This window comes from Vicugna pacos, chromosome 8 (assembly GCF_048564905.1).
Source record: "Vicugna pacos chromosome 8, VicPac4, whole genome shotgun sequence".
NCBI lineage: Eukaryota > Metazoa > Chordata > Mammalia > Artiodactyla > Camelidae > Vicugna > Vicugna pacos.
The window spans coordinates 12,680,707-12,706,962 of NC_132994.1; the positions used below are offsets into that span (position 1 = coordinate 12,680,707).

At 38.1% G+C, this 26,256-nt stretch overlaps 1 long non-coding RNA gene across 1 annotated transcript; it reads left to right on the forward strand.

Moving 5' to 3' along the window:
* On the forward strand, positions 1–25,915 carry LOC116281639 (uncharacterized). Its single transcript, XR_012074794.1, has 3 exons — positions 1–118; positions 12,620–12,953; positions 25,758–25,915. It is a non-coding gene; the product is annotated as an uncharacterized lncRNA (long non-coding RNA).
* The last annotated feature ends 341 nt before the right edge of the window (positions 25,916–26,256 follow it).

Sequence of the window (26,256 nt, forward strand, 5' to 3'; positions counted from 1 at the left end):
CCAGAGTCTCAGCCAGATGCTCCTGTCAGGTAGGAACATCTGAAAGTCAGAGACAGTGAAAACACACAAGGCTCAAGTGTTTTGCCCCGAGCAGTGTTTACAGGAACAGGAAAGCCTGGTGAGTCATCTTTTGTTTTTAAATGGAAACTACCAAGAATTCTTACGTGCTCATTGCAACTCCATGCGTTTATATCGACCAAGCATTAGATGTTAATGCGTTCAGAGGATAACATAGGAACAGTATGCTGCTTACCAAGTAACTATAACAGAGTGATTTTCAAAAGTCTCATGAGAAAGTGGGGAATTAGAAAGATATTTTGCCTCAATTGTTTCATTTTTATCCACCTAGGTAATGGGGAGACTGTTCCGTATTCAGAAGGCAGCAGGGGGCACAAAGTTCACCATCATCATTACACCATCGGTAACCCTGAATTACAGCAAACCCATTGCAAGTGGCAATTTGTCAATAGGCCGTGATGCAGGCTGTAGCCTGAAGTAGAGGAAAGGAAGCTGGGCTCAAGGAGGAGAGAGAACAGGAGAGAGGCTGGTAGAGAATTTGAGAAGGGCTGTGTTGCTCTCAGAATTTCCTGTCACTCTCCTTCCAATGGGTGAGCGCCATAAATGACTTTAAAGTTATTTCATCCCACGCATTTGCAGAGTCCCTCAATTGTCATTAGCAAACTGAATGAGTGAGTCTTCTGTGTATTCATTCAAGTGATGTAAGTATTAAAACAGAAAGGGACCTGTTGGTATGTGTGGAGGAATCTTCCTCTGGGGTGATACTGTTTCATCAATCAGTAGTCCTTGACATACAAAATATAAGGCTTGCTAATTGCTTTAATTCAACTTACGTTTCTTATGTTACCTATGAGACCAAGACTGGCTGAATAATGATACACTTTGCCTTTTTTTTTTTCCAAGGCAGCAAAGTACAATGTTTAAGCACAGACTTTCAAGCTAGCCTGCCTGGGTTTGAATCTGGGCTCAACTACATACTATCTGCTGTATGACCTTTAGCAAGTTACTTAACTTCTCTGTGCCTTAGTTTCCTTATAAGTAAAGTAAAGGTGATAGTGTATTCCTTGTAGGGTTTCTGTGTGGATGAGTTTGTGACAAGTGTGTATTCCTAGAACAGCGGTGCATCCACAGTCGGTGCTGTCCAAGTGTTTGCTGTCATCCTTGTCATTGTCATCACCATCCATCCATCATCCCCAAACAAATGGTGAGCCTGTCATAACCTGTTGGTATTTAACCTGCGTTTACTTCAGAGAGCACACAAAATAAAGGTTTAAAAGTCAGTTCTAGAATTTTCCTGCAAATCATTCCTGTTGAGGAAGTGCTCAATGAATATAAAATATGTGGTGAATATTAGCTATCTAGACTATGCATTCTCCCAGAATATAACCTTAACAGGTTTTTCTACCAGTAGCTAAAGTTGGCACAGTTGGGGAAAAGCATGTGGTGTGTGTGTCCTTGAGTAGGTTACTTCACCTCTCTGAGCCGCAGGGTTTAATTTTTTTTTCATCTTCTTATGAAATAGAAATGAGAATATGAATTTATTATATTCATTTATTCAAAGGCAATATATTGAGTACCTAATATGTATCTTGCATAATCTAGTTTCTGGATGAGTTTTATTCACATTGAGTTCAGTGAACTCAATTTATTTGAACGCAGTGTGGATAAAGCAAGCCTTTGCTGTGCCAATAAATAGATACAAAAGGCATCTTAAACATTCAGTGATTAACAAGTGCCAAAGCAGAATAAGGGGCTAAAGAGTGATATGGAGCAAGGGGCAGCAGATATGACAGCTTTTCTAATGGTGGATGTTCACATATTTGAAAATTCTCACTGTCATATGTAACACTGAATTTTCTGACTAGAGCTGGGTGGTGAGGAACTCGCTTTTAAAACTGTCCACGGGCACACGAGGCTCTTCTCCAAGTACGTTCTTTCTGGAGCTCCCATAGCATGGCTTGTGATATGCTGGTAGCCAGGGCAGAGGGGCTTTGGAAGATAGCTACTGCCCACCATGTAAGAAGTATGAATGACTGGGTCCTGGAAAAAAAGGGCATTTGCCCAGGTTTTCATGGCTTTGGTATCTCCTCATGGGAAAAGAAGGTAATGGTGTAATTATTTTGGCAATGAATTGTTTGCTTTGCTCTGAAATTGTTACGGGAGAATAGGTTCTTGTCTTGCTCAGAAAAGAATTAAAAAACGAGCCATAGTAAAGTGAAAGCAAGTTTATTTAGAGAGATACACATTCCAGAGATAGACTACAGTCCCTCTCAAAAGGGAGAGTGGCCTGGGGATGTGAGGGTGGTGAGTTTTTATGAGCTGGATAATTTCATATGCTAACAAGTGAGAGGATTATTCCAACTATTTTGGGGAAGGGGTGGGGATTTCCAGGAATTGGGCCCCTGCCCACTTTTTGGCCTTTTATGGCCAGCCTGGGAACTGTCATGGCACCCGTGGGTGTGTCATTTAACAGCTTATGTATTACAGTGAACATATGAGGCTCAAGGTCTAGTGGGAGTCAAATCTTCTGTCATCTTGGGTCTAGTGGGTTCTAACTAATTGATGTTGTATACTCAGTGGCTGTGTCGTTCTTTTAATGGTTGTATTCCATTCCCTTCCCTCTTGTCTCAGAATCACTCAGAATAAACTCAACAATGGAACTGCCAATATTTTCCATGTAGACACTTCCATTCTCACCTTGAAATTCCTTAGCTGAAGCATCAGCTATTCATGGAGTTACCTTTATTTCTACCCTTTAGAACTTTCTCCAGAGAAGTTGGAAATGTCCCAGGGCATTGTAACTTAGAAAGAGCACAGTGCTGTTAGAGACTGTGGCAACTGAGAGTTATTTCTGGGCTATTTGAAGTACTTAATAAAAACTCCAGGACACTTGGCATCTAAAGCACAGCATATGTGATCTTAGTGTGGAGCTGTTGTTCATCTGGCAAAACCCCATGCAACACAATTGGATTTGTTCCTCAAGAAGTGTCAGCAAGGCGCCAAAGGGATCAGAGGCTGAGCTTTGGTCAGAACTTGTCTGTTTTCTAGAACTCCAGATTGCCCATGACTGGTACAAAAGGCCCCTTGCTGACTGTTCCTCCCAGCATTCTTATGGCAATTTCATCTTTTTGCTGGGCTTTTACTGTTTTACAGTTGAAGAGCTTTCAATGTGTAAATAAAAAATGGAAGTTGGATAAAGAGATTGAACCTGAATTTAGGTCTGTTTTCTTTATTTTCTTCTTAAATGGGGTTGTCTGAATTTCAGACTAGGTTAGTTTGCTTACTTTGGCTGAATTTCTTATTTTCTTTTGGTTGATTAATTCTTGATATTAGATCGTAGTTTGCACTAATATTGTTTTCAGTCATTTCCAAAGAGGTCTTTGGAAATAACTTATTTAGTTTTCAGGGAATATTCTGGATTTCCCCTCCAAATTTATGAGTCTTGTCAATATTACCCAAAACTTGGATGTCTGAACAGGCCTCCCATGTATTATATTCTCCTGGCTTTGCCCTTTGAATGTGCTTGATGGAATAGATCCTGGGTTTTTAGATTTGCAAGGAACAGTAAACCCTGTGTCAGCATAATATTTCTTATGTGTACAATTAGATGAATGATAGAAAATAATTGTTGCAGACTTTATAAAGCTTAAAGTTCTCTTGTGTAAAGGAAATGTGTTAAAATACTTTTAAGTTCTCCTTAAATTTGAGCAACACAGTAAGTCATCACTACCACCAAGCTACCTACTGGGGTTCAGTGCTGTTTTCAATAGAGCTTTCCCTTCGGACTTTCAAAAATGCAAGTGGGATGTGGCAGAGTAAATAGTCATTATCTATTCTTTTCCAGGATCAGATTACATGATAGTTGCTTAGGTGATGTCCTATGCAGACTATGTACCTTTGTAAACACGGATTTTAAAATCTCCGTAGATATATCCTGGGTTGGAGACATAGAAAAAATGTGGTTTTGGTTTCTCACAAAAAGGTAAAGGCAAGCTTGTGGGTGCTAGAAATGTAAACAGTGAAACAGACCTTCTACCGATGGTAATCAGAAAAAAAAAATGACCTGATGCCTAGCACCCAAGGTACTAAGAGGCAAAACTAAGTGGAAAATGCCTCCGGAGGCATGTGTGTCTACCAGTGCATATTGCAACACTGTTTGCTTCTCTTTCTGTGAGTTTCCCATTAACGTCATCGAATATTTATGACCCACTTCCTCCCTTTTCAGAACTGTCAGTTGATTCCATTCAATACTTAATCACTTGGTGCTAAGGACCCAGTTCTTCTGTTGGTGCCCTGGGAGAGATGGAATGCTCAGATCTGGGTCTCAGCAGTGCCTCTGTTGCTAGTCACTTCCTACCTGACTGCTGGTGGTGTTGAGAGATAGAGAAATGGGGGACAGTTTGCAGAAGATTTCTTTTCGCTTCTTTTTCTAGAGTGGCTACCATGAAGATAAGATAAATCAGCAGCTCCTGTGCAAGGCATTGCCAGCTTCTCCCAAGGTAGAAAAGTACCTCTGGGAGTCAAGGACAGAGGGAGAGCCATGCCTGTGTCTGCTCCTGGGTAACTCACTTAATTTCAACCCAAGCAGCCTCTGTACTTTGTCCCTTGTTTGCACTCAGAAAAAAGCTTCTCTCTTACAAATGTGTAACCTGCAAAGTTTATACATTTGGAAAACCCTGCAAAGCCCAGCATAAAGGACCTCAACTCTGCTAGCACCCACCACCCAGTGGCATCGGGGATGCCTGTGGGGGGGTTACTTTGAAAGTTTAAGCAAATAGATTGAGGAACAGCTTTTCAGAACCTAACATATTCTTTTTTTTTTTAACCTAACATATTCTTAAATAGATTATAACTAGATTAAAATCTCCAAGAAGCTATCTTTAAATTACTTCATGTATTATGTCTAAGAAATTTACAAAAATTCATTCTCCATCTCCCCCACCCCTTCTTCTCAAATTCCATCATTTGATTTATTCTCATAATAGGGTAAATGAGCCATTTTCCTATTCTGCTAGAATGTCTATGAGATGATAAAGAGAAAAAAAATTAATCAAAGGGAAGAATTTGTGGAGGCATATTAGGTTCAGAAATAAATTATTTCAACATGTGAGGTTTTTATTGGGCTGCCAAAGAAAATCCATGCAGTAGGTCACAAGAATAGACTCAGTAGCTGGTAGGCTTAAATTTCTTGGTTTAGAAAAACTTAAGATGGGTGTTCAGATATTACGTTTTCTGAGTTGGGTGGTTTGGAATAGAGAATGTACTTATGAGTGTAATTTCAGGAAATAGATTTTGGCAAGCTTGATTAGAAGTGAATTTAACAGTTATTAGCCTTTGTCATTAATAAATGATGCACTATATTTGGCTATATTTTATTTTAATATTTTAAATTACAATTACTGAGCTAGAAGAAAGGAAATTGAGTTATAGTTATAATAATTTTGTCACAAGCAAGTAATCTTGATTTGGGGAAATTCATTTAAATTATAGGGGCCTCAGTTTACCAAAGATGAAAATTGTAATGCCTACTTAGTATGCTTTCTGACTTTCTGGCCCAGAGATTCCCCCCCAGGCAAATTGGAGCTATTTTCACCATTGCTTCAGGTCTGTCCTCTGCTTTCTTATCAGATTTGGCTAGAAATAGTACCACATTTCTGGATGATTTTTAGTTATAAAATTTGTGCTATCACACGGGTAAGCTTTTGCTCCTTTAATAAAAGTTTGAGGGCTTTTGGTGCTATGAACAAGACACATGAACTGCTGCAAGCTCAAATAACTTCTCAAGGTATTCCAGGAAAAATTACATTGATTTCCTTTGTAGGCAATAAATACTTTCTGTGTGATTCTGAATTACGTGATATTTTATGTTCTTGTTTTACAGTTTGAAAAATCTAGTTCTGAAAATACAATAGACTTATAGGACAACTAGTAAAACAAAATTAAAAAGCTCCATCAAATTGGTTATGGTAATCAAGAATCAAAAAAGGAAGAGCTAAAACCTCAGGATCCATAAAAAGTCACAGTTTTTAACCCTCTTTTGAATCATAGACCTTAGAAAGTTTCAGAAGCGCTTTGGAAACCCTCTTACAACATCAGGTATTTGTATCCACATACACTTACATGTAGTCTCAAGAGATCCAAAGGCAAAAGGACTACTTCAGGGCTTTCCGTGTCCCCATAGGTGGTCTCTCGGTTTTGGTCTTTGCAGTAATCTTTGTCATCTGTGCTGTGGCATTAGAGGGAAGTAGGGCACTTAGTGACAACTCTTGTTATCCAAATAAGGGAAGAGCATGGTGGCCCAGATAAAACAAACGATGGAATTCTCAAATCATTTCTCTCTGATCTTGTAACGCTTCTTTTAGCGTCGTTGGCTTTGTGCTGATGTTGAAACTTCTCTTTCTCGAGAACAAGCTAGTTAGTTGTTGGTTTGCCATATTTGTGGTAAGTTGCTGGGGGAAAGCCAGCTTGAATTTAATATATGCTGTGGATGGCGTACAAAGTCTATGCAAGCTATATGTGGATATTCACGATCTTTCAACAGGTTTTTTTGTATTAATAAGCATTTACTCCAAGGAAAAACCTGAGCACATTCAAAAAAGTTGTGGTAATTTCCATACAGATAGATACACTTTACCACAGGATGTGAATAGACTTCAGAGGGTGGCTACAAATTCCCCTTCCAGATTTTTCAGATCATAATAACGTTCTATATTTGGAGGTGTATTCTGCTGTGAAATTGCATTGGAAGGAACAAAAGAAAATGTTTGGCCTCTCCCCTCTCCCTCTTCCCCAACCACGTTTTGCTTTTCTCTGTGCTTCTCTGTGGTCATTTTCTCTTCTCAACTTCTGAAGTCAATTTTAGTTTGGGTCCTACTCAGGGTGTTGTTCTGGAGGATTCTTGGAGACACCCTAAAAGTGAGGCTGAGTCTGATTCTTATTAGGGTCACAGCTGAGGAAATTTTTACATAAATGAAGCCATTTGTGAGGGTTTCTTTGGCCAATGCTTACATCATTCACTTCACTGTGACAACAACATTCTCCCCTAGATACTGTTAACTGCATTTTATGAAGTGTAAATTGGGACCCTAAGGGGCTGAGCAAATTGTCCCAGCCACTAAGGTTGTAAGGGCAGAGCCGGGTCCAACTAACTGCACGTCTACATCCCCTTTATATATCTTTAGCTTCAACTCCCAGCAAGGTGCCCGATCAATATTTGAATGTTGTTTGAAGGATAGAGCTACCTTCAAAACTGCGCTAGCTTCCTGATGCGGTATCTAGCCAGGCATACCGCCGCTCATCGTCCTCTGCTCTGAACTGGTGATGAGCGCTGGGGCTCTTTGAATTAGAGGGGTGGACTCGACAACCCCAAATAGAAACTTCATGTCCTGGAACCTGTATAATTGACTGGCTTCCTCACCAATAAACATTCTTTGAAATTGTAGATACAATAATTTAAGATGTCCATGTATGTCTTTTAGATAATAACATGGCTTTTAATCGAATAATAGAAAATAGTTTTAAAAATATACCAAAGGAAAAAAAAATACACCAAAGAGAAGCTGAGACATTTATATAGCCTGGTATAAGAGAATCCCAAGAATATTTTGCTAGAGATATATTGAAGAATTAGGAAATATTATATGTTGACACTTTAGAAATACACTAATACTTTTTTCCCTCTAATGGTGGTTTTTTAAAATCCTGGAAAACATTAAAGTAATTGCAACCAGCTTTCCTGTATCAGTGCATAGTCAAAGCAACATTCTTATGTCTGATATTTAGTTTGGCATTATAACAGTATCTATATTAGAAAGTTCTCGACTGACTTCCTGTTATGTCTTGAAGCCAAAAACCTTTCAACAAATGCTATCTTTATTTTTAAAAATTTGATCAGTTTATTTATCATTGGCCATTTCTATTATTAGTTCAAATCTTAAATCCCTTTAATTTTCCAGTGTTTATGGAAATAGTGGCATACATTGAGGAAGTTACCGGGCTTGGGGTTCTTGAATATACTGAATCCTTTATCACATTCTTCTTGCCTTGGTTGTTGGTTGTACGCCTGGATTAAAAAATCAAAAATAGAAACGAAAACGACAGGTGAGAGACTTTTCATAATTCTATTGCTGTGTAACTATGTTTCTTTCTTGAAATTCCTACTCCTTGAATAATGAATTGGGCAAAATCCTTGCCTGAATGATGAAAGGAACAGTGGTAAGAAATACAGTTGAGAACAAAATGCTTCTCTGTGGAAATCTATATAATATATATTGTGCAGCAGTATGTCATTTACCACTTGGATGGTCGTTTCAGGAGATAGAATTAGGGAATGGGTATCACAAGTTGAGCTTATTGGCTTCTGTATCAGGAATTAGAGTTAGATCTGCCCAAGTTTGTACTTTTGTCCCAAGACTGACTCTAAGAACCTGGAAAAGTGTGAAGGCTAGGAATCCATTCACATTTGCTTCAGACTGCAGGGTACTGGCAAATGTTTATGGCTTACTTTGCTTGCTTTGCCTATGATTTCCTCTAAATACAACTCCCATGACAGAAAGCCAACCCAGACATTCCAGGCTTTTGCTAAAGGTTTGTGAAGCTGGGGGAGCAATGATAAAGAGGCAGTCACAGGGGTAGCAAATGGAAGAAACGTGCTATGTTACTCTGCTATGTTTTGGGGAAAGAGGGACAAAGATAAGAGGACAAGATGATTAAGAATAGATAATATGCATGGAACTCAGTACACAAGCTGGGTTGTGTCCTGATGTCTCTGTTGTTCTGTGCTTAAGAGAAATCTGCACAAACATTGTCAGGAAAGGAGGTGGTTCAGAGGTTAGTGATCTGTCTATGTTGAGTAGGTGGCTAGAAGAGGAATCCATGAACTATTTGGGGGCAAAGGCCAAACCTGGGATTCAACCTCTCTTAGGCTATGCAGATACAAACCCCTGCTGACACCTGGGTCTCAAGTAACCCTAGGTTTCTGAAGTTCTTTACTTCTAGGCACTTTTTATGTAAAGATGTTGGTGAATTGATGATGGTCCTCAATAATATTATGCATTGTTTTAATAAGATCACTTTTTTGTCTAAAACTGCCTCTTCTGAACAAAGAAAGACAGATGCAGGTTTTGTGAAACTCACTGCTTGTAATGTTTGGAGCCCTCTTTAAGGAACTAATGCAAAATTACAAATATAAAGTACAAAATTGACTACTCATTTAGAGTGAGGAAAGAAAACCGCATCGGAAGAGCTGACAGTTACCACAAACATAATAAAATTCAGAAAAATAACAATATTTGTATTGATAAACTGCCTGATACATTTCTATAATTCTTTTTTCCCTTTTATTATTTTTTGGCTGCATAATCTCTGATTGCCCTCCTTTTTTAAGACTTAAGTTTTTAGAGCAGTTTTAGGTTTATAGTAAAAATTGAGAGAAGGGTACAGAGATTTCTGATGTACCTTCTGCCCCCACACATTCACAGCCTCCTCTGTTATCAGCATCACTCATCAGAGTGGTTTACCAAGGATGAACCTACATTGACACATTATAATCACCTGAAGTCCATAATTTACTTTAGGGTTCACTCTTGGTGTTGTCCATTTGATTGGTTTGGATAAAAGTATAAGAACATATATCCATAATTATAATATCATACAGATTCTTTTCACTGCCCTTTTCAAAGCCTCTGTTCTCTGCCCAGTCGTCTCTTTCTCCCATCCCCTGGCAACCACTGATCACTTCACTGTGTCCATAGTTTTGTCCTTACAGAAAATCATACAATTGGAATAATACAGTATGTAGCCTTATCAGGTTGACCTCTTTCACTTATTAATATGAATTTTAGGTTCTTCCGTGTCTTTTCTTGACTTGATAGCTCATTTCCTTTAGTGCCTAGTAGTATTGTCTGGAACTACCACAGTTTATTTATCCATTCACCTACTGAAGGACATCTTGGTGGCTTCCAGTATTTGGCAGTTATGAATAAAGCTGCTATACATGTCTGTGTGCAGGTTTTCATGTGGATATAAATTATCAACTTTTTTGGAAAAATACCAAGGAGCACAATTGCTGGATCGTATGATAAGGGTATGTTTAGTTTCTAAAGATCTGATCGCCTCTTTACATGACAACAATTTTCTAATGGCATTTTCCGTAGAAAGGGTAAATCAATCTTTCCTCTAACATGGCTGAATGAAATTTGTATTTGATCACTGAGAGTTGAGATGCATAAAACAGGCTATTTCATATGCAGGTGTGTTTCCTGCTTATAGTTGTGTTCCTAGGTTTGTGTCTGGTAAGTTCTGTTTCTCATGGTTGCCAACAAAAGGGAAAAAAAAGTTGTGTGGTTATTTGCTCTTTGCCATCAAGTGTGTTTCTGTTAGGAGAGGACTTCTGTTTGAGTCCCACTGAAGTACCATTTTCTCTGTGGGCAATGTTACAGGCCTGGTTATTGGAAGAGTTTTCTGCAGATTAGCTTCTGGTTCTATACATTTCAGGTTGTTTCTCCATAGATGATTCACATGTTTCTTTTGCCGTTTGGGATCGTGGTATATGTTTTTTCATTATTCAACTCGTCTTTAAATGTATAAGCAAAATTTTAATATTTCTTTCTCTATTCTTACACATTCTTATTAAAATTTTTCTGGCTATTTCATACTTTGTTGCTATTGTGAAGGGCATCTTTTTTCTCCTGGGTTGTTTATATATTCATTGCTGGCATATAGAAAAGTTATTACTTTTTATGTTTTTATTTATTAGTTATTTATTGGTTATTTTGACTTGTTAATTATAATAGTTAAGATAGATACTTTTTGAGGAAGTGTTTTTGTTTGTTTGTTTGTTTGTTTACTAAGGGTTTAGATATCAGTGTTAAGCCAGTGGTTTTTGAGCTCATATAAAATAATCATATTTAATCATATTCTTTAAATCTAATTATATGATAAATTTGATTAAAGTATTTCTTTATATTAAGTCATAAATATGTTTCTAAATAAATCCTTTTTGTTTCTGGTTTTTTATTCTTTTAATATTCTGCTGAACTTTCTCCTAAACAATAATGTAGACAGAGATGTAGCTACAAGGTTGTTTATTGCATCAGTATATAAGAAAGCAAAGAGTTATAAACAACCTTAATGTTTAAAACTAGGATATTGGTTAAATAAATAAAAGCATGTATCTCCAATTGAGACTAGGCAGACAATATAAAGATGTTATAAAACTGTATTTCTGAATATGTTTTATATTTATGTAATTTGGTGAAAAAGTAGTAAGTATGGGATGAGCCCATTAAAAAATTGTGTTTGTGTGTGTGTGTGTGTGTGTATTTGACTATGTGACTGTGTTTGTGTGTATGTATCTGTCTGTGTGTATATACTTAGAATGATCTGTATTGGAGTTTATCAATGAGGTTTCCTCACCTGAATGGAGATTATATTTTTGTTTTATTATTATTATTTTTAGAAAAATGACATTATAGATTTCTTAATAAAAATTCTCATAAATATCTTATATCAATTGAACAAGAGTACAGTTAATATCCTAATACAGAAGCAACCATTGCTAGCAGTAAATGAACATCATTGCAGATATCTCTTACATACATATAAATACATATAAATACAAGAATATTTGGCCAAAAATACTTTTAAAGCTGTAATCATATGTTATAAGCCATTTAAAATTAAAAAAATATTTTGACATTTATGAAAAGAGAATAAATTGAAACTAAATAGATTATTCAATATCACAATATGGTGTGTATTAGTTTGCTATAGCTGTCATAACAAAATCCCACAGACTAGGTGGCTTATGCAACAGAAATTTATTTTCTCACAGTTCTGGAGGCTGGAAGTCTAAGATCAAGGTGTCAGTAGGTTTGATGTTTTCTAAAGCCTCTGTTCTTGGCTTGTAGATGGCCACTTTCTCCCTGTGTCCTCATGTGGTTGTCCTCTCTTTCATTTCTGTGTACTAATCTCTTCTTGTAAGGGCACCAGTCATATTGAACTAGTGCTCATCCTAACGGCATCTTTAAACTTAACTACCTCTATAAAGTCCTTGTCTCCAAATACTGTCAAATTCAGAGGTACTGGGGGTTATGACTTACTTCAACATGTGAATACTGGGGTGAGGGAACACAATTCAGCCCATAACAGGTTCTTTACTGAAAGATACTCTAATTCCTAAACAATCAGTCAGAGGTTAGGAAAAAAGGATTGTAAAAACATTAGAATGTTGGGTTATCTTTCTAAAACTTATACATTATATGTCTTATACTTCTCCCCACCTTGCTCTCCTTCACCTGTTTTATATATTGCTTTTGAATTGTCAAGATTTATATTATTTATGTTATGTTATTTGGTAAGTATAATTCCTATAGTCAGTTATTAGTTTTATATTTAAATTGGTTCAGTGGCCATTACCAGTCTTAACAGTTTCTCTATTTTATTTATTGTTCCCTTTCTATCATCAAGTAGTATATTCAAGGAAGGTCCATAAGTACTACTATTTCATGAATTCTTTCACAGGGAAGGCTGTCAGCCTTTCTCCAAGATCACAATGACTGGGTGCACTGTTCTTAGGTCTTATTTTATTTCTTTTCCACAGGTGATAAACTGGTCACTTACTAGCCAGTCCAGCTAACTACTGGAGGAGGTCATTGAGAGGATATGGCCGCTGGCTGGTTGACCCTCAAGTTGGGCCCAGGCGATCAGAGAGTCCTTACCCTCTCACAGTCCTTGGAATGTATGTTCGGCCTGCTGTCCTGGTGCTCGCAGCCTTTTGAAGGAAGGGGCCTTGAGTGAGTAAGGTGTTGTTGAGACCATCTGGACCAAGTGTGTGACTGACCCCAGTTAAGGGGCCTCCATATAAACTTTCAAGATTCCAGTGGGCGGGAATGGAAATCTACTCATCTTGCAGCCGCCCAAGACAAGCCTCGTAAGTAAGTTTCCTTGCTTATTAAACCTGCCACCTACCAATCTAGAGTGGTCTATCTCTTCATGTATGGGATCCAGTTTACCAACCAACCCTAACAGACATCTGTTTTCCTCAGTAATAGTTAATACAATTGATTTTGTTGCAGAAATTTAAATGTTGGGAGAATTAAGACAAAAGTTCGGATTTCTGGATTTTCTTAAAAATACCAAAGATCTGGCAATACAATATCCTGTTGACTGTTTCTTACTCCCTTAAGGCAAAATTGGCTGTAGCTATCTTGTTTTGATTGTGTGTGCTCTCCAATTACTGAATCCAATCACTTTTATGTGTCCTGCCCCATTCTTGTGGGCATTAGAAGTTTGCAACTTCAGCCTTGAATTGTTTTGACATTGCTCTGTTATTTCATGGCACTGAGTATTGAACTAGTCGTTTCACTATGACTTCCCCATTCATTTCTTGTTGGGTTTAGGAAGGTCTCATGTATTGTATTTCCTAAGTTCCTTCATGTTTCAGAATGTCTGCCTGTTGCCCATATTCTGAAATATGTCTGGCTGTAATATATTTTGATATATTATAATTTTTTTCCTTCAGGGTATCAGAGGCTTAGTATGTTGCTGTGGAGAAATCTGCAACCAGCCTGATTCTCTCCTTTTAGTTGATTTGCTTGCTCTATCTGGATGGCAGAAAAAAATCTTTCTTTGTTCTTGAATCTTGATAACACCAGAGTATCTTACAACGTTCATCTTTCTGTGTCTTTATCCTCATAGGGAAGGTCTGTCCTTTAATCTGTGCTTCTTTTTCCTTTCAAGGACTTTTTAATATTTCTGACTATTTCTTCTGATTCATTTTTTCTGATCACAGGTACAGGAGCATAAAATATCCTCCCCTTACACTGGCTTTGCCCTCTGCCAGCTTCTTTCTAACTTGTTTTTGATATTAATACGATCTCAAGCCTATCCTCTACCCCATTAATACGACTTTTAACTCTTCTTTCTTGCTCTTTCTAATTTATCAGAAGATGTGTAAGGTTCCCATGCTGGTGTTGCCCTCTCAGCCTGTCTCCGCAGACTTCCTCTACATCCTCTCCTACTGTCTTGTGCACTTTCACCGTGTGAATTCTCCAGGTCAGTCTCCACGTCGCCTTTCTCTGAGCTATACTCTTTGGCCCGGGTGTGGTCATCACTTAGTCTTTCTCTAGCCTCAGGTCATGAGAGTGAGGAAGGTGGAAAACTTCTGTTTTTCCTTCTCTGATTTGGGTAAATTTCTCATTTCACAATCTGCTCCATCTCACTGGGGATGCGTTCTCTTCCAAAGCTCTTCAGTTTCTGGTTTGTGGGTGGAGCCCCGATTCATCCCGTAGAGAGTTCCTTTGAGTTTTTCGTTTTCCTTGTTTCACTCACACATTTCTCCCAACAGTCTTCTGTGTATTCCCCCCTCCTCCTCAGTCAGAGTAGGAAGAAATAACACTTCTTGTGGGTTTTAGCCCCGCTCTAATGTTAACTGGGGACCCAGAAGGGTTTCACCTTCTTCTTAATCTCTCAACTTTGGGCTCTTGCAGTTTTTGTTTTTTTTTATTTATCTGCTTGTTTGTCTTCACTTCTGTAGTTTATTGCTGGAGCTCTTCCGTGCCCTCTCTCTTTTCCTCTCCAGCTGCGAGAGGGTGGGTGGCTTTCTCTGGCAGTTTTCTTCTCCATGAGTTCCTTTGGTGGAGATGTTTGCAAAGATGTTCCCTGGACTTTCTTGCCAGCAACCTGTTTTCCCAGCTTCTCTCTATTTTTTGGAATCTTAGTACACTTTTGAGGACTTGGCTGAATCATCTACTTTCCCTATCATCTCTTCTGAGAGATGCAGATAAGATTAAAGGACTTCCTGAACCAAATAAGCATCTTTTATTTATTTGCTTGGCCATCTCTTTCTAAAATCTATGTCATGTATTTTTGTTCCTTTCATCAGGTGTTGGACGAGGCAGATTCTCTCACTGTTTACTGTCTTAACTTGGAAGTCTGAACTATTTTGCCATTTTTTCTTTCTTTTTCTTTTCTTTTTTCTATTAGGTGGGCCAATATAGGTTTATTTATTTAAATTTTTTTCTACCGTGGGCATATATTTCTTTGGTTAATTATTTTAAAAATTAAAAATATTCTATTGAAATAGATTTTATATCATTTACTTAGAGTTGTATAACTATGTTTCTGACATATTAGGCCACAGTTTCTTTTTGAGCTACTGATGTCAGTTTCACTACCAGAATTGTGCTGGTTATATATAAAGACACGGAAGTTGAAATATTTTTATGCATTCTGAAAAAATTTAAACTTTTGGAAATTATTTATTTCTTGAAGATTTTGTTGAATTTACTCATGGATCTTTCTGGTCCCAGTGGCCATTTCAGAGGTACATTTTGATAACTGATTGTTTTTCATGGATATCAGTCTATTTTTTCCTTCCTGAATTAATTTTGGTAATTATCTAGAAAATTACACAATTCAACCAGGTTTTCCATATTGGCATCTCAGATTTTTGTAGTTTTTCTGTCTGTGTTTATAAGGCATTTCTCATTTCTTGTGTGTGCATTTGTATTTCATCTTTTAAATTATTACTTGTTCTAGAATTTTGTTTCTTTTCTGACCTTTCCAAATAACAAAAGCTTAGATTTCTTTATCAAGTCTAGGGTCCCTATTTTCTAAAACATTAATTTCCTTCTTTATTTATTGATTTGAATTTGTATATAGCAGAATATCTTTCCGTACATTTTAGGTGGGTAAATATTTTATTGGATTATATCTTTTTACACCCCCCTTAAATCTATAGGTTTTTACCATTATCTTTCAGCTTTTGATATTTTAGAGGGAAATAAAAGGTCAGTCTCATTTTTGTGCTTTTGTATGTGACATGTATATTTTCTACCTAGATTCTTTTACATCCCCTTGTTTTTCTAAAATCAAAAAAAGGGGAGACATGATGTATCATTATTGGTCTCTTTTTTTATTAAGGTGTAGTTGATTTACAATGTTTTATTATTTTCAGGTTTATAATATAGTGATTCAGTATTTTTATAGATTATATTCCATTTAAAGTTACTACAAAATAATTCCTTTATTTCACTTTCCTTTTACAATATATACTTTATGTTTATTTATTTTATACATAGTAGTTTGTATCTCTTAATCCCCCACCCGAATCATGCTCCATTTCTTTCCCTCTCCCCAGTGGTAATCACTAGTTTGTTCTCTGTATCTGTGAGTTGGTTTCTGTTTTGTTATATACATTTGGTTTAGTTTAGTTTAGTTTAGTTTAGATTCCACACATTAGTGATAACAGAATTGTTGTCTTTCTCTGTCTGACTTACTTCACTAATCATAATACCAGTAGGTCCGTCCACATTGTTGCAAATGGCATAATTGCATTCTTGTTTATGGCTGAGTAATATTCTTGTGTGTGTGTGTGTGTGTGTGTGTGTGTGTGTGTGTATCTGTCTATCTCACATCTTTGTCCATTCATTTGTTGGCTATAGTGAATAATGCTGTGAACACTGGGATGCATGTGTCTTTTCATTTTTTTGTGAGGGGAGGTAATTAGGTTTAGTTAATTAATTAATTAACTTATTGACGGAGGCACTGAGGATTGAACCCAGGATATTGTATATGCTAAGCAGCAGCTCTACCACTGAGCTATACCCTACCCCTGCATGTGTCTTTTCAAATTAGTGATTTCATTCTCTTTGGATATAAAACCAGTGGTAGAATTGCTGGATCATATAGTAGCTCTATTTTTAGCTTTTTGAGCAGTCGCCATACTGTTTCCCATAGTGGTTGTTCCAATTTACATTCCCACCAACAGTGCACTAGGAGTCCCTTTTCTCCATATCCTTGCCAACATTTGTTATTTTAGGCTTTTTTAGATAGCCATTTTGACGGAGCTGAAGTGATGTCTCATTGTGGTTTTGATTTGCATTTCTCTGATGATTAGCGATGTTGAGCATCTTTTCATGTGTCTGTTGGCCATCTGTATATCTTCTTTGGAAAAATGTTTATTCAAGTCTATTTCACCCATTTTTAAATCAGATTGTTATTTTTGAAATTGAGTTGTATGCACTGTTTATATGTTTTGAATATTAACCCCTTATCAGTCAAATCACTTGCAAAATTTTTTCCCACTCAGTAGGTTGTCTTTTTGTTTTGTTGATGGTTTCCTTTGCCATGCAAAAGCTTTTAAGTTTAATTAGATCCCATTTGTTTATTTTTGCTTTTGTTTCTTTTGCCTTAGGAGACAGAGCTAAAAAAATATTGCAATGGTTTATGTCAAAACATGTTCTGCCTATGTTCTCTTCTAAGAGTTTTAAGTTTTCCAGTCTTACATTTAAGTCTTTAATCCATTTTGAGTTTATTTTTGTATATGGTGTGAGGAAATGTTCTGATTTGATTCTTTCATGTGTAACTGTCCAGTTTTCCCAGGACCACTAATTGAAGAGAGAAACTGTCTTTTTGCCATTGTATATTCTTGCCTGCTTTTTCATAAGTTAGTTGATCATTAGTGTTTGGGTTTATTTCTGGTCTCCCTATTCTGTTCCATTGATCTGTGTCTGTTTTTGTGCCAGTACCATGCTGTCTTGATTATTGTAGTTTTGTAGGACAGTCTGAAGTTGGAATGTGATGCCTCCAACTTACTTCTTTTTTCTCAAGATTGTTTTTGCATTTTCTCAGGATGTTTTGTGGTTTCATATAAATTTTAGGATTATTTTTTCTAGTTCTGTGAAAGGTGTCATGGATATTTTAATAAGAATTGCATTAAATTTGTAAATTTTGGGGGGTAGTATGGATATTTCAACAATATTAATTCCAATCCAAGAAATTAGGATATCTTTCCATTTCTTTGTACCATCTTCAGTTTCCTTCATCAGTGTTTATAGTTTTCAGAGTATAGGTCTTTCACCTCCTTGGTTAAGTTTATTCCTAGGTATTTTATTTTTTTGATGAAATTTTAAAAGGGATTGTTTTCTTGCTTTCTTACTTATAGTTCATTATTAGTGTATAGAAAAGCAACTGATTTCTGTATATGAATCTTGTATTTCGCAACTCCATTGAGTTCATTTATTCTCATGGTCTTTTCGTCATCTTCTACATACTACATTGCTTCTTAAATTTGTCCTCCACATTATTTCCAATACTTAATATTTATTTTACTGTTTACTGCTACTGATGTGGTTTAAATTTTCCAGTGGATTACTTTTAATTTTTTTGAAATTTCTTTCCTTTATCTTTAGCTCATCTTGAGGTTTTTATAGCTTAGCTTTTGCACTTCTTATAACTTTCTGTATCATAGAGCCTATTTTCTTTGTATTTTCTAGAGGATGCCATCACAAAAACAATAGCACCAACAGCAATAGCAATACAATACAACAGCAAAGAAAAAAAGAAAGATGAATTTGGTTCATTTTCTCAGATATTTTTTTCTGTGCCCTATAGTAGATAACTGTCTGGGGTGAGGTCTTCCATGTTTTTAGACTTAAGATCCATTTCTTTTTTTCCTGCAGTATTGCTTTGTAGGTCTACAAATATGTTTGTTAGGCGTGATGCCTAGTCTAACGTCTAGATTCTAGAAAATTCTCTTGTAGAGTAATCTGTCTCCTATCGATTCCATCTTCTCTTATCTTTACAGCTTAAATCTTTGCAAGAGCTCTATTTTTCAGAATATACATTGTCATTAAGGCTCCCTCTGCTCATGTTTCCCTTGGTTTTGGCACTATGGTTATCATCATTGAACTCTTGTCTTCTGGGGGATGCTGTTTGAGCAAAGGTAGATGGACTGATGGAAACTCAGCTATGACTGACATAAGAAATAGCACATGCCTACTGGAAGATCGGGTGTCCAGCATCATGCCATTGTAGCTGGCCGGAGAAAGGAAGTATGACACAACAGCATGAAAGGAACCTTCCCATCTGAGCTCCATTTAAAGGATGTCACCAACAGAAGTTCATCTCATCTGCACACCCAGGTGTCAAGGTAGCTTTACTCCCAGCTACTTTGAGTTGCAGTATACCCAGCAGAAAAGTGAGGGTACTGAGATGGGTTGTAGGGGGCAGTGTGAGGGCACAGAAGTTCATGTGGGCTCCTGACAGTCTTTGTCCCAGCCTAGGTCTCTCTGAATCTGAGCTGACTGACTGTAGAAGGGATTGAAAAGTGTTCCCTGTTATCAACCATAAACTATAAGAAAAGCCATCATAGTTGAATTCATTTTTTTCTTCAGGCTTATTTATCTTCCTTACATTATGTTCAGACTTCTTTCTTCCTCCACCTCCAGTGATAATCATGGTGTCTGCTGTGTTAGAAGGATGACACAGACTGTTAAGGTCTCACAGTGTGTGCCTCATTTTTCCGTCCCCCCTCCCTTTTGAAGGCCAGGTTGTTTATTGTCTTCTTTATGGGGCAGTGACTAGCAGATTATTCATGCACAGTTAGTCAGCTCTGGTTCCCTGATCTTTCAACATCCGTCCACACCTCACTGCCATTTATCACAGACCCCGGAGCTCCTGCACTTCTCTCTCCTGCTGCCACCACGGCTGATTCCCCAGTCACATCCTCCTTTTCGCTTCCCACTCCATTCTTAGTAATAGTTTTAATACCATCAACAGCCACGTCTAACTGATTTTTATTGTCATTTACTTACAACATGATTCCTCCTACTTGTCTTACATGTGCACCTCACAACCATCCTGCAACCTTTTCCCACAAATCTTCACTAAGATGTATGTTTTAGAGGTTGGTGATTCCACAGATCCATAGGGCTCAGTGGTGGAACTGTAACTCCAACCCGGATCTCCTAACCCTGCATCTCATGACTTTTCTACCGCACTGTTCTGTGAGTGGCAGCTCTTCTGCACGGCCCCTCAGTAGCAGCAGCCAGGTGATGACAAGTCCTGGATTCGTGGGTCCATGAGAAAGTAGCCTGTAATGTGCACTGAATTGAAATAGAGACCGGGGGACCCAAACAAGTGGAGAGGATCCTCGCCACAAAGTAGGAATGAACAAGGGTTCCCAGATACCCTTGCTTAAGGACACGTGGACTCCAAAATAGTCTTTTTTCCTCCAAAGTATTCCTCAAACTGGGCAACACAAACAGGACAAACATCACAGAGGTTTGCAAATAACAAACAGCTACAGTAACAAATCCTTTCTGGAGTGTTCCATCAGAGCTCATGCGCTCCTGGCTTAGTGCTAAATGCTTCACCAAGGGGAGCGGCCCATGGGTGGAAGCTGCCATGCAGATCAGAGATGACTAACCTTCTTTCCAGTGGATCAGGGTCTCATAGACTGGCCTTAGAGCTCAAACAGGGAGCTGTGGCAGAAAACTGTGAACTCCAGAGACTGCCGGAAGCGGACAGGCAAATAGATGGTAGCAAGTCAATGATCCTTTTTCCCAAAGGCGAATCAAGTCAGGCAGCTTTTGAGAGAATGTGAGATGCACAGCACAGATTAGTTCAGATCAGGTTTTCAGCTTCTGAACTTAGGTTCCTCAGATTGTTTCTTGACTTTCTTTGAAATCACCAGAATCTATAACAATACTTCATATAATTCAAACTTCTGTTTTATTTTAGCCACCGCGCAGGCCACAGTCAGATATTTTTACCTAATTTTAGCTTTAACCCAATACATTCATCAGGTATTTATTTATTTAGTTAATGAAATATGGTTGGTTTATAATGTTGCATTAATTTCTGTGTACAGCATCGTGATTCAGTTTTATATATATATATATAACTCTATATATATATATATATAAAGTATATATATTTATATATATATATAAAGTATATATATATATATAGAGTTATATATATATATATATATAACTTCCTTTTCGTATTTGTTTTCATTATTGGCTACTACAAGATATTGAATATAGTTCTCTGTGCTCTACAGTAGGACCTTGTTGTTTATTTTCATCAGGTATTTATAATTTTCCTACCATGTCCAGGCAGTGGAATGGTGGGCGGTGCAAAGAAAAGGTCTCGGCTCTCATGGAAATATACAGACTTGTCAGCGTCCCTTATATTTGATCCCTATGCCATCTACTCTTCTGTACAAGGTGACATTTAACCAGTAGTGTGATTTGTACAGACTAAGGACAACAGAGCTGCATAATACTTTAAGACAATACTGTACTTGTTTCTGTTATGCATTCATTTATTTCTTCACGCAGTCAGTCATTCAGCAGATATTTACTGGGTGCATCTGTAGTGTGCCAGGCACTGTTCCACCTGCTGGAGAGACAGCAGTGACTAAGACAGGCAAAAGTCTCTGCCTTCAAGGAAACAGTGCCTGTTCTGTATTCAGTGTTTCAGGAAGAGCCAAGAGGAAAGAAGAAATAGACATCACATTTCTGTTTTCTGTAAAATGGAGCCATTCTTACACACGAGAAGCCTGCTGTACCATTGGCCCAAATATGCGTGCTGTTTGGCCAGTAGAGTTGAAAAAATTAATATTAATGATTTTCAAGGTTGGCTGCCTGTCCAGTGCATAGCCCTCTCCATCATTCTTTGTTGTGTATGCCTGATCTGCTTCTCTGATTACACTTCTGGCTCCTGGAGGTTATGAACTCTCAGACAGTTGGACTTCAATCCTGAAAACAGAAAAAGCTGTGAAGAAAGTAAAAGTGAGGGAAAAGGGTCATGGGCCCCAGAGAAGTGTAGGTGTGAATGGTGGGGAGTTCAGGGATTTGTTTCCCAACCACAAACTGGAGAGAGATTCCCCTCCTGCCTGAGGGAAGGAGAGGAGCTCACAGTCTGTGGGCCTCAGAGCAATGACAGCTCCGCACCTGGGAGGGGGTGACAGGAGTGTGGAGGAGAGTGGCTCTGTGGGGCCTTCCGTCAGACTGGTCTGCAGGAAAAAAGCCGCTGAAGTTCCTCACAGCATTGCACTGCATGGCGTCGCAAATAGGGCTGTGGAGCAAGGTGCGTGACATCGTGACCATGACTTACGTGGATTGAGGCCCGATATTTGAAGACCACAAAGCACTGAACTCTGTGCCCTGCCTGGGCTTAGCCTACCATCCTTGGACTTTCAGTGTCAGAACCCGAAAGTCAGCGGGACAGATCACATATGACCAAGGTTGCATTTACCCAGCTGGCATAGAACTTGGATTTGGCAATTCAACTGAGTACCGGATGATCGGGAAGATGGTGTTTCCTGTATACTTCAGTCAGTGGACTGAGATTCACGCCTGTTCTGCTTTCTTGTAGAAGGAAAGTTCCACCGCGTTCCATTTGAGTGGATGAAGGGAGTTCTGAAAGATGAATATATTTTTCCTTGTAATCTGCTTTAGTTACTGTCGTTTTATGAAGAGCTTGGTCTGTCTGTGACCTCTCCTTTTCCCTTGTATGTTTTTCTTGCAGTTCTTTTGTTTTTCTAACGTCTTCATGATTCACGTGTCCCTTGGTTCAGTGTGACCACATGGAACATTTTTAAGACCGTAATTCTCCTTCACAGGTTGGCTGTCAGGGTAGCCCCTTGGTCCTTTCCACAGATCTCTCCCAGCTCTTCTACTCACTCCATCCACCCCCATGCTGGCCTCGCAGCTGCTCCAGGCTACTCCCTCCTAGGGCTGGTGTCCAAAGTGTGGTCATCAGAGCAGCAGGGTCAGCGGCCCCTGGGGACTTGTTAGAAATGCAAATTCTCTGGCCAGACCCTAGGCCTAGTGAGTCAGAAAGCTGTGGGGGGAACCCCAGTGTCTGCATTTTCACAAGCCCTCCAGGGAACTCGGGTGCTTGCTCAAGTCTGAGAACCACTACTGGAAAAGGAAGCACTTTAAGAAGGTGGTGTCCAATGGCGGGCAGCGAGAGGAAGAGTCCCCTGTGGGTAAGAGTGTGGCTGCTCTTTATGCCAGACATACGCACTCCAGCACATGATTGAATCTTCCAGCTCTCCTGTGTAAGTTGCAGCTAATTTTCTCTACACTTCACCTGAAGTTAAATATTTTCACCTTGTGAGCAACTTTGCAGGAGAATCCTAGAGGCTAGAGATTTCACTTTATTTTTAGTTTTCTTTGCCACATTATCTCAGTTTATTGGTTTTCTAACACATCACAAGTATTTTCATTGATATATGCTGAATGTTATTTGATTGTATAAACAAAGAAAGAAGGAAGGAAGGAAGGAGGGGAGAAAGGAAGAAAGAAAGAAAAAAGATAATGACTGCAGAGAGCATGTGGAAAGTTAAATGGAAATTTTTATGTGAAATGTTGCAAGAACAGCATAGGTTTCTTTCAGTCATTCTGCATGCTCTTTATGAAATTCCTCAAAAAAAAAAAGAGTGCAGAAAGATGACATTAAAAAACCCTGAAACCTGAACAAATTTAATATTTCCAACAAGAAAGTCAGCAATCAGCAGGGCTTTTATTAGTTTCTGTGTTTCCCTAACATGCAGAGATTTGCTGCCTACCCATTAAATTTTCACTCAGCAGTCTAGCATGAATGGGGTGCCTCACTTTTTCTCAGGCAGTAGAGTATTGATTTTGCATCACAAGGGGAAAATATAAATGTAGGTCTTTCTAAGATGACTTCAACCACAATGTTAGAAAATTGCTAAGTGTTAGAAATCTCAGCTACAGGATTGGCAGAGAGCAAAGGTTCACGATTTGTGATGCATAGTGTAAAATCCCTAGACTCTGTTTTTAATAATAAAATCAAATGAAAATGGTGGGGCCATTTAAATCTCTATTCAAAAAGCAAGACAATCTATAGCCCAGGGAGCTATATTCAATATCTTGTAGTAGCTTATGCTGAAAAAGGATATGACAGCGAATATATATATATATATATATATATATATATATATATATATATTCATGTTTGACTGAAGCAATGTGCTGTACACCAGAAATTGACAACATTGTAAACTGACTATGCCTCAATAAAAAAAAAACACAAAACAAAACAAAAAAAACAAACCAGGACCATCAACCCTCCAGGGTCATCCATTTGAAAGAATGTCAGCTATCAATATAGATGAGAAAGCATGAATCGTGAACACTGAAAATAAAAATTGAAAATAAAATTCCCAGGGGGTCAATGACTGACTGAAAAACAATCTGTTTCATGAATTCCCCACAAATACTAAATCTTATTAAGGAGTGAATTTAAGATAGGATTACCTCTTTCAATTTATTATGAAAAAAATATACTTCTCTGTTATAGGTAGTTCATTTCTGAATATGTCCTTTTCTTCTGTAGAAGTAACCAGCCACTCACAGCCATTGCCACCCTGATGTGAATTGTATTCTAAATGGTGATGCTGTTTTATATTAACTTTCACTGGCTCTTGTCTTCTCCCTTCATTGCCTTGAGGGAAAGGCAGTATCCAGGCATCAAATTATTGTTTTAAAACAAAGAATGGGGTTGTTGGTCAAGGGCAGCGAGAAAATTTACTTTATTGTCAAAATTGGTTTGTCTTGAAGCAGTTTGTCCAAAAGGAAGCCAAGTAGAAACATTCATGTTTCAATCGGGAGAAAAATAAATGTTGTTTGTGTGTGAGTAAATATACTAAAGGAAAAAATAAAGGACTTTAAAATGCAGAGCGATCATGTTTGAGTTTTTCCTTATGGTATTTGTCAATATGAATAATTATGTATTAGATGTTAAATCAGGCCGGATTTCCAATTTGATGTTGTGCCTCCTGCTTTCTCTCCCTCCCCTCACCCCATGCCTCCTACCACTTTGTCATCTGGTGTATTTACTTGGAGGATGTGGGCATCATTCAATTCAAAAATCATTTGCCGCTTGTCTAGTGTGGGTGAATAACTGAGCTGGGTATAAAGAAATGAAATGGAAGAAGAATGAATCTTGAGGGTAAATAGGAGTGTAGAACTCAAGGAGCTAACAAGTTAGTGTGACACAGACATGGACACACAGAGTTATAACCCAAGGTAGAGTGTCCTGCAATAAAACTATAGATGTAGTTTTATGGCATCAATGCATGGTACAGGGGGGATTCACACTTGTTTTTACAGAAGGGATAGCTTTGAACTCCACCTTAAAGTATAGACAATATTTGAAAGGTGAAGACAGGAAGAAATTCTCTTCCACATGAATGTAACAAAGTAACACGGCTTAGGCAGGAATGTGTATGTTATGAATTATGGTTATGGAAGAATCATTAATATAAAGAAAAAACTCAGACTATAACAAAGACTGTAATAAAGGGGTTAAAGAAACAAAAAGGCTGAGTGCTTGGCAGAGTGCCTCAGAGATGGAAGGCATAGACCCGAGGTGGTCAGTCACACTCTCCTGCCCATCTCCCCTTCCGCTCCAGTGACAGAGGGGCTGTTCTAGTTGAGAAGTATATTGTCTAACCTAGAAGCCAAAAAAGCAGAGATGATAATAGGATGGTGGGTTCCAAGAGCAGTGAGCTCTATAAATCTGTCTATAAAACACCAAAGCATCCAAAACTTTCAGGACGCTATTAATTAATCAAATAATTAGTCACTCAGTGTATGCATTGTATATATTATTGGTCAAAAGTGTTCAAGTTTAACATTTCACAAGCAAAATAGCCAGGCTACTAGAGCAGATTTTAGAATTAAATGTACTGGATATTTTGGAATCATGTAGACCCAGCCTATATAAAAAGAATCCTGGCCAGTGAGCTGGCTGGAATTATTATTCAACAAAAGCCATAGCGCTTTGTCATGGGGTTGAGTTTAGTTTTCCTACCACATCTTTTTTTTCAAGTGAGTCACTAGAACAACATCCCGACCCCACAATATGTTACCAACGAAAGCACATCTTTATTTTTCTCTGGTTTCTCTTTGCAGCCAAGCAAGGCTTTGGCTGTATTATATTCATCAGCAAGAAATCCCCAAATGCCAAGCAGCATACCAGCATCTGTATGGGCCGTGGATTCGGGACAGATTTCAAATCCTGGAAGAGAGACTCAATCTCCCCCTTGGGCACGCTCTACAGCAAACAGTGATTTCACTGACCCATGGCAGACTTTACAGTTTGTTTCTCTGAAACAGAGAGAGCTCTCCAGCAGGACAGCTGTGTACAGGGCACGAAGCAGGAAACTAGCCTTTGCAATGTGCAGAAATGAGTCTTTGGCTTTGGTGTCCCCTTGTCCAAATCTCTCAAAGCCAGCGTTCCCGCTGAGACTTACCCTGTTTACACGTTAAGACCAGATGAAACTATTTCCTTTTTCCAAGTCAGCACTGCTATTCTAAGAGGTAAGTAAACAGTATTTACTTTTAGCAGTGGACATTGCAATCATCAAAAATTAGGTCTGGGTATCGAACAGGTGAAGATCCATCTATGGTT